Source organism: Eschscholzia californica, unplaced genomic scaffold (assembly GCF_041429995.1).
Source record: "Eschscholzia californica isolate CP2 unplaced genomic scaffold, dmEscCali1.0.p SCAF_2, whole genome shotgun sequence".
Classification (NCBI taxonomy): domain Eukaryota; kingdom Viridiplantae; phylum Streptophyta; class Magnoliopsida; order Ranunculales; family Papaveraceae; genus Eschscholzia; species Eschscholzia californica.
This window is the reverse complement of record NW_028238309.1, coordinates 40281247-40291521: the sequence shown is the minus strand read 5'-3', so window position 1 is coordinate 40291521 and position 10275 is coordinate 40281247.

Genomic DNA, 10275 nt, shown 5'->3' with positions numbered 1-10275 from the left:
AGGGAACTTCTAATGAACCTACAAAACAAGGATTTAACATAACAGTTTTTTGTTCTCTCCAAAGTGAAATAATATGGACCAACAAAGGGGGGCCAAAAGAGAGATTTAGTCAGTGACACACTTCTCTAGGCGTGGCACTTAGGGCTATGGTTGTACTGCTATCACGCACTAGATGCGCTCTAGTATCACACGTACATCTACCTTTATTCCTCCCAACTTGCTCCCATAAGTAAGAAAGCACAAGCGCTTCAAACTATGATTTGTCACCTAGTTGGAACACTCTGGCTTCTAAATGTTCAACGTTCAAACCAAAGAGATATTTCTAAAAGTTAGCTAAGAATGTGGGTAGCGGCGCCAAAATGTCTATCATCAAAATGTGTAATTCTCGAAAGCAGACTACCAAATTAATTATGTGGCAATAGTTTTCTCCTCTGGCCGGATCACCCAAAATTACGGCTAATTCTCAAGCACAACGGCCTATTACCAGTGAAGAAAAAATATCAAGTGTAACGATCAAAAATCATAAAGAAGCCACCTGATGAAACGAAGTGTACAACTTAGGCACGTGTGAATTCACTAATGTAAAGATTGAAAGTTAAACCCTAAAAAAATGTAAAATATAAGGATATAAATACAAAGTACGCCATCTTAAATGAGTCTGAATAAAATGAGTTCCTATAATCCAAGACTGCACTATGGCGGCATGGTGAAACCTAATTATCTACATCATAAACTATATAACATAACTAAATCGACTTGCATAAGATTAATACTCCTAGAAACTTATTGTGATAGTATCCTGGGCCGAAGTTGGTTTATCATGTTGATCCTTGGAAGAACACACAAATTAATGAATATGCCTAAATAATGTGTGCTTAACTTAAGACTATTAAAGGTAAAATAGGAGCTAGTTTCTAACCTTTGTAATGACGTCCCTACAAGATAGAAGCATCTCGTAGGCCTCAGCTAACGAAACAACAAAGCATTAGCAATGGAGAAAACAAAAACATCAAGATTGGAATTCACAAGCAAGCACTATGGTCTATGAGAGAAATGTTCAGGCAAACTTAGAACTTACTACCATTAACAATTTAAGGAACGTACACCTTCCTAACAGATTCATCATCGTTGCATTATCATCAATGATGTTTGTAGTATCATATTCTAGCACACTTGATCTCTTTGATCACAAATGTGTAATTCCTGAACAAATGCCCAACACACAGTAGAAGTGAGTCAATTGACGACATGTAGACAAAATTGGATAATATCACTAGAAACCACAGTGAAGCAACAATGACAACTTCAGATATAGCAACATATATAGATGTCAGAAGGTTGCCTACAAAATTCAAATACTACATCGAGTATTAAATTGTATGACTTCCAACAAGAACTACCCTATTATGCAAAATGGAGTTACAATTCGACGGAAATAATGCAGTCAGAACAGTTCAAATGATTACTTGATACCCATGTTCTCAAAGGGATTTTAATAAATTGAGGAAGTTTGCTTTGGTAAGGCGAAATGAGGTGGCACCGTGTCAGCCCAAACGTGTACCCGTGTTTAAGAGTTACAAGCTTGCACACCTTAAAAACTCATTTATTCTTTAGTTACTTGCTCTCAGTGGCTTTCAGGTGCTAAACAAACAACTACAAATGCTCATCTGGATACATTGTATTAGGATTTCAGACATTCAAGGGATACTTTAAATGTTTTTCTATTATTAGTTCCTCATGGACTTCGCTAACTAGCTCATATTTCTTGTTTGCATATCCAAACAATGCAAAAATCACTTCCACAAACACAATACCAAATTGCATTTTTCAGGAGCCTCAGGATCCCCAAGTTCATCATATATATGGAATATAAATCTGTTAAACATGAATGAAATCCTTGGTAGGATAAGGTTCAGATTAACACAACAAATTATAAATACTATACCCAAGCATTCTGATAATAGTTGTTAAAGCACAAAACAAAGAGCCGATTTAACCTGTTCACGAATATTTAAACTTCATAATGATCTCCTCAATGATGACAATTACTCAATTGCTGCAAACAATTATCATCAGTTATCTAACCACCTGCCTCAACACATAAACCAAAGCCATAAAAGAAAACATGGTATTTTGAAGCAGGGAGGAACCTTTTTACTGAAATGCTTAACCCCTTATTAGCAAAATTATCTTCTTACCTACAAAATGAACGACAACAAATAACCATCTCAAGAGAAGTCCAATTCTAGAACAGTCTGCTATGATGCGTTCATCAAAGTCCCATATTTTTCCCTCGACTCATGACAATAATCTAACCCAAGTTGACTGGCCAAAGATGCAACTCAACAAAAATTTTAAGAGAAGATCTCACCTTCAAATAAAAAGATATGCTCCATACAAATCTTTTGGTGAAAAAGCAACTTGAGCTTGCAACAAGTGTAATAGTCGTTAATGAGCAATTTAAATACCATTAACTTTAGAAATTGATTGTGACTGAAGATCTGACTGACCTTAGCTTTTTCCACTTCTTTTCTTTTGACAAATTGGCTAGACGCAATACACTCAATGTCAAGATACACCTGCTACATATCTAGTTCCTTCCCAGCCACAGAATGATTTGTTGCATCTCAATCTTGATCCTTAGGCCTTATGTTATTACACAAAAAATGATCAAGCTTCCAAAGTATAACCTTTTCCATGACTAAATATCAACCTCAGTCTAATCATCATCTTGTTAAACCTCTGTGATTTTCTTTAATTCATTTTTTTTTTCTGATCGAAACCAGTTTATCCATCTTTTCAGTGTTTTCACGAGGTAAAACTGTAAGCTTTCACTTGGTTCCTGATTCTCCTTAAGGGTCATATTTCATTTATTCATAATTTCTGGTTGAGATAAATTCCACAAATGTAGATCTAAATCACAGTTTAAAGATTTTGAGCTGAACACAACTTAGAAAGGTGGAAGGCAAAGAGGGGTCCTTTTCTTACCTCGTAGAGTTATGAGTTTGCTACAAGTATCATATAGCGCTCACCTGACAAGGAACAAAATAATTAACAGTGGCGAGAAAGAATAAAATAGATGCATATTTGAATTCATAATAAGACCTTCGGCTCAAAAAAGGAATAAAACATAACATGTATAAATTCGCTAGCCATGGACTCTGAACCTGAAAGCAAAACACATAAGAATGTTTGAATGGTATAAGGATTAACAAGTAAAATGCCCGTTTCTATCCCCAGGGAGTAAAATTGGTTATTGGAATATCTACATTTATGCTACTTTGCACTTCATTTGAAGACTTGACATGGATTCTTTGTACAGTTTCTACTTGATATTTGTTGCAAATTGCAACTGCTCGTATCTGTTTATCTTTCAACTTTCAACTTAAAGAAAATTAAAGAATTTAGCTAATATTAACGTCTGACAATGCTTTTCCGCATGGCTGGATAAGATGATTATTGAGATTAAAGAGAGAAGGACAGAGAAAGGCTAGAAAGGTGAGGCTTAATATTAATGTTCAAATGTGCAAATAATTTTTTGGCATATTTAGTCTCTCGATTTTTTCCCAGTTAACCAATATCATATGTGCAGCTGCTTTCTCATCAGTAATCACTACATGTTAAAAAAGAAAGATAAAACCGTTATAGTTCAACTATAGCGGCTCTTACTGCCAAAAGATATTCCTATTTTGCATTACAATACCTGGCTCCTTATACCGGAACGGCGTTGGCTGAATTTTGTTTACCGTGAATGACATACTTTGACAGTTTATAATCGTCCCTTTAAACCAACACTGGCTTATAGCCGAATGTCTCTTATGTTCCATAGGACATTAGCGTATCGAGGTATTTGGATTCACTTCTTCTGGAAGTATCCAGTACAAGAATTTTTTTTCCACAGTCTGAATTTAAGTTCATAGTTTTTTGAGGAGTAGTTCTCCTAAGGTAGAGAATGTGTTGGACAATAAAAGACTTCATAGATAACTGCTATGACATTGACTTGTTTAATGTTCTTACATGTTTTGAGAGTGGGAATAATACCTTGAAATCATATTCGAACCTCGGAATGTGTATGGATTCCTCTTACAGGTACTTGAGCAAAAGAACTGGATTCTGGCTTTGTATTTATCGTCTTTAGAGGGTTGCAGCTGAGAGCAAGGTAAACCATATTGATGAAATAAAGATCAGAAATACACGCTCACTACAATCTTAATGAGGTATTAAGTCTCAGTTACCTACAGTGAGTGAAATTTTTGACAAACTTGGGTTTCTTATTCTTCAGAAGTTGTACTTTAAGTGTTTGACAATTTATTTATTTTCGAAAATATAAGGTAACCGAATGAATTCTAGGTTGACAAGCAAGCCTAGGTAAAAGGCATGATCCTCCTTTGCTCCACAACATATTTCCTTAGTGCTCGATCTGTTGCATACAGGAGGAGACTATTTTCTATGGCCACCAGTCATTATCAAAGCTAGAAGACACTCACAAAAAAAAAAACTCAAGCCAATATATTATTCTGATGAAATGACCTTACCCTCTTTCCAACATGATAGAAATCTGACATATTGCAGGTGTTTGATGCCTCGTCATCTTGCTTCTTCTTCTCGTAACCCAATCTATAAGAAAATGTTAAACTTAATCACATTAACCCAATCTATAAGAAAATGTTAAACTTAATCACATTAACCGTCTTGTTAATTTTTGTGCTCTTAATCAACACTACCTGTTACATCTGTTCAGATCCATCACTTTAAACCTCTCTCCAAGACCTTGTCAACTACTGAAACCTTGTCCTTTCTACTTTGGAGAGCATTACCATGAAGATTGCTAGTACAAAAACAGAAAGCACACTATGGGTTACCTAGCAGGTAGATTCTGACTTCTTAGTGTTTACCAATCCAACAGACGTCTTACAAGCAAAGTCATCAAATAAATAAGGATGCAAGAATCAAACTCCTCGGTAGGTTGCTTTAATCATCCATGAATTGACAGTTTTCTATGCGTCCAACATCATTAGATCCTGGGCAGCTTGGTGCCCAAGAGTCAGAGCAGCTTGGGTTTTCTACAAGTGAAACCATGTAAAAAAAACAAAGTGGATGAAAGCACCGGAAACCATAGTGACTCAACGAGACGACAACTTAAGACATAATAACAAATGCAGATGTCAGAGACAAGCCTAGAAAAGAAGATATAGTACAAAAATGCATTTTTTCCAACAAGAACTGATGTACTAGGAAATTAATTTTTTCAACCATAACAGATTACAAAAATTTAACTTCTATTCAAGGAAAATAAGTGTGAAGCTAAATTAACACAATTAGAAACACTTCAAATGATTAATAAGATGGTGAATTAACAATTTGTGCAGGATATATCCCTCTCATTTTGTGCTATCGGAACTTAGGAACATTTAATGTAGAAAAAAGGGAAAACAAATATTGCCGTATAACCAGTTCCTCTCATGCTGAGGGTTAATAAATCAGAAGGCTCCAGGAACATGACAAAACTGTTGGACGTGCTCCTAAGGAATGTGCTAGATTTATCCTCTATGCAAATCTGCATTACATAAGATCGACTCTACGAGGCAAATCATAAAGGAGAAATACAGTTGAGAGTATGATTACGTTTGCTGGCCAAGTTTCCTCGATCAAACACAACATCTTCCCCACACTCACAACTAATAACTCAATAAAAGTAATATTTCAATGTCCATGGAACTACTAGAAATTACATATATCATGATCTATCAATACGCTTTTAAGAACTCGTAGATACACTTTTGACACGAGGTGCACTGGCTAAACAAACGCACAGACACTATACATGTTGAGGAATGCAAGAGCTCAAAGAATTTTTTACATTTTCTCATCGAACTATATAGGTACTACGATAACATTTTGTTGATTATGCATGATTGAGTGGAAAAACTCATAATGTGTGTTAGTTTTATTCTTTCGCGTTATCAAACCCAACTTTTCATGGTATTGTGGCACCATGATAGCTTTAATATCGTTGGAGAAACGCAAAATTAGGAAATAAGAACCCCCACAACAACCAGAGATAAACCCGTGGCTGAGGCTTATACAACCGAAAGGCAGAAACTATACATATAGAATTGGCATATCAAACTACATGAACATGAACATGAACATGAACAGACAGTATGAAGTAGATTACGCCTCAGAACATAATGTTCCTGAGAATCTAATGCACGTCAGACGTAATTTATGTCGGTACTTCCTGAAAATGTAATATTTCTTACCGATTAGGCATTGAAGAACACCGTTAGCCCCCGTGCAATCATGAATATCTGAGAGTGCGACGTGGAAGAATAAAAGTAATTAACAACTCTTGAAAAACCAATAAACAGTTCCAATATCAATTGCAATAAATATGATAACATGAAGTAAAAGAAAATAACTTGACAGTCATGTACACACGGTCACATAACTTAACTGATTTAACTTGCGAATGAGCACTCTTCCCGAGCAATCCTGCAGCAAAATGAAATCATGGAAGTCACAAAATTCAAGGTCTCCATATACGTGCAACCCTGGAGAAAAAAATCCACAAGGAACATATTGAAAGAGACCTGATCAACTTGAGAAAAGGAATGAAATACAAGCCCTAATTTTTGAATAAAATGAACGTAAATCCTAGACTGCGGTATAATGGCATGGTGCAACCTAATTTTTCATATTATAATCTATATGAGTTAATGGGTTTGAACAAGACTACTTAATTTAGTACAAATTTATTGTAATAATGTCCTAGGACTACAACAACGTAAAATTGTAAAGAAGATGAAAGTTCAATTTGGTTAGGTCTATCATGGTTTGATCCTTGGAGGAACACACATGAATTAATTACTAAACAATGCATCCATAACTTAGAAATGCAAAAGCTACAAAAAGAGCTTGTTTCTTACACTGTTATGAGGTCCCCATAAGGCAGCTCGAAGGCCTCAGCTAACGAAAACAACCACGCATTAGCAGAGGAGAGAAAACAACATAAAGATTGGAGGTCATAAACTAGCCACCAACAAGAGAAGCCAACTGCGACATACATCAATTTCTCGTCTAATGAATGTTTTCAATCGGACCGAATTTCTCGTGCACACCCTTTTTGGTTTCACCTTTTCTCTTTATCATGGAAGTGAGCATCAAACTGCTTCTTCTATTTTACCACTTTATCCTCGTCTTGTCCTTTTAGTTTGAATTCGTAACTGATCAAGTTAGAACGCAAATATGAAGACAAGGTAGGAAAAGTTCACAGAAACACATAGATAGGTTTCACACCACAGTTTAAGTTTCAGTTCCAACAAAGAAGCTTATTTCTCACCATATTGTATCCTTGGCTCTGCACAAGAAAATGAAAGAACTAATGAGCTTAAGAGTTCACAAAAAACCACTACGAATGAAAGAGTACAACCTAATCATGTGTGAATTCATTAATGTGAAGTGAAAGTTGAACTCTAAACAGGAATGCTTAAGTGAGTATCATCTGAACAAAACAAGTTTTAGTAAGCCAAATCTAGACTGCACTATCACGGCATCGTGCAACGTAATTATCTACCAATAACTTTTTTTGGATCTCTGTAGTTGACTTAGACTCGCTTAAGATTAATTTATACTCATAAAATATGTTACTGTGATAACATCCTGAGTTTGGAACAATGTAAAACTGTAACGAACTCCAAAACCAAACTTGGTTAGGTGGTACGATGCATTAGTCTCGGTTAAGGTGGGGAGGTTTGATCCTTGGAGGAAAACACATCTATCAATTTACGAAAATAACACTTTGAAAGTGCAGAAGCTAAAACAAAAGAAGATGTCTTGATCATTCGGGAGATTTGCTGTTTGGACTCCCTTTCATATAATTGACTAGCTGATCAGACTCCCTTTTTCCAGTGTTGCACTTTGGACTCCCTTTCGAAGGAATCACCCGAGAATATTCCATCTCTAAAGTTATACTTTAAAAAGTTCTCACTTTACCCTTATATAATCAATATTTCACTTTGGAACTCCCTAATTTATTTAACTCATCCCATCTTCTTCTTCTATTTGGCTCATCTTCTTCATCTATTGTGCATCAAGAGGACGGAAAGAGAAACCCAGGATTGTTGATAGAAACATTACTCCATTGTTTTACTTTCATTTCCATCACTTGTTCCTATTTTCAAAAAGAAAATAGACATTTTTAAAATGTAAACTTCGAGGGAGTTAATGGTTGTTGTCAGTAGAGAGGGAAACGGGCTTTAGCTGGAGATGTTTACAGAGAAATTAAAAAGGGCGTTGAAGAGAGAGAGAAGGGATAAAATTTCTAAGAAAACAGAGGTGATTACTGGAATTGAATGGGGATATTAAAGGGAGACTTTTAGAGAGAGAAAGAAGCTATTGGCTACTGACTATTTCTTCTCTCCTGATCATTTTATAAAAACAGAGGAGAAGGACAAGGGGGGCACAGCTGCACTGGAATCATCTTCTCTTTGGGGCTAAAACAGATGACCATAGTTTTATTCTTCATCTTCTCGGCATGAATAGAACACAGTCTTAGAGAAAGAGTTAGAAGAATAGAGAATAGCTTCATCCTATCTTCTTCTTCCTTCTCGTTATCCATAGAAAAATTCTAGAGAAATTGAGAGGGAGAACAGATATTTCAAGAGAGTGGTGGTATTGAAGTTTCATTGAGAAATGGGTAAGAATAACAGTGTCTTCATCATCTTGAATTTTGGATAATTAAAACAGAGCATCCTCTTCACTATCTTGTAGACTGAAAGAGATAACTTAATCTTCCTTTTCCTTCTTTGTTGGGAGTACTCCTCTGCTCTTTCATCATCACATCAGCAAATCTCCCAAATTAGAAACTTATTATCTTAACAAAGATGAATCTAAATGGTGAATTTCATGTCTATAAAAAATGGTGAATTTCATTTTAGGTTATTTCATTTAATTAGTTGCTTGGTAATGGAATGTTGAACAATGGCCAGGTTAAATGTTCCTCAACTCATGTTAGACACTTAGATTAATAACATAAATAGTACATGGATTGCTTCATGTTCCAAATGTCTTGTCTACTGTACAGAAACTTATGGGCTATGAATAGGAGTTTTGGAGTTTGTTCGTTAACATCATTTACTGTTTTACGATAGGAAACTGGGTTGCTTCATGTTCCAAATGGATTAGGGTTTGTAAGAAAAAGATGATGAATTAAAGATTTAAGAAGATGAGTTAAATAAATTAGGGGGTCAAAAGTGTAATATTAATTATATAAGGGTAGACTTGGAATTATTTAAAATATAACTTTAGAGATGGAATATTCTCGGGTGATTCTGTCAAAAGGGAGTCCAAAGTGCAACACTGGAAAAAGGGAGTTCAAACAGCAAGTCAATTATATGAAAGGGAGTCCAAACTGCAAATCTCCCTGATCATTCCTCCTAACTACTAAGAGTACAACAGTGGTCATGGCCGATCTTGACTTGATTCTGCAAAACTTATTGCACTTTTTCACATCAATTTCTAAGAAGATTGAAATCACAATTAAAAACATATCAGCACAAAGTTAACTTTCTTACCAAAAATAAGGTTAAGATGGAGATTAAGCCTAGATCCAAGATTCATACACTTCATCCTCAAGCCTCTTGTTTCTCACCCAGACTTCCTTAACATAAACGCAATTAGAACCCCTACTTCCATGATTGATTGAAGAACCAATGGTTCTGCTTAGAAATTTGAGCAGCATGATTCCTCAACAAAGCATCCACAAGAAAAAGGAGTGATTACATTACATTGAAAGGAAGAAGTCTTATCTTAAGAGTAATTCATGTGATTCAAATCCCGTACAGCAGCACCATCCTCATATTTATTATTGCTAAGATGAAATTTAAACGAGAAAAACAATATATTGAAAGCATAAAACTTCGAACGAGCAAGTGACAGGTTATAATTTACAATTGAATTTGAAGAGGAAAAAAAGTGTATGTTATGTTAGTTTTGTTCCTCCCGTTATCAAACTCAATTTTCACAGTCTTGAGGCACAATGGTAATTGTACTCTAAAAGGAAAAATGCATAATTAGGCAATAAGAACCCCACAATAACAATCAGAAAAAAAAAAAAAAAATATGCACGGTTGAGGCTTATATAATAGGCAGAAACTACACATAGTGAACTATCATTTAATGATGGAATTGGCATGCCAAACTACATGAACAAACGATATTAAGTAGATGAGGCCTGAGAATATAATGTTCGAGAAAATTTAATGTAGGATAGAC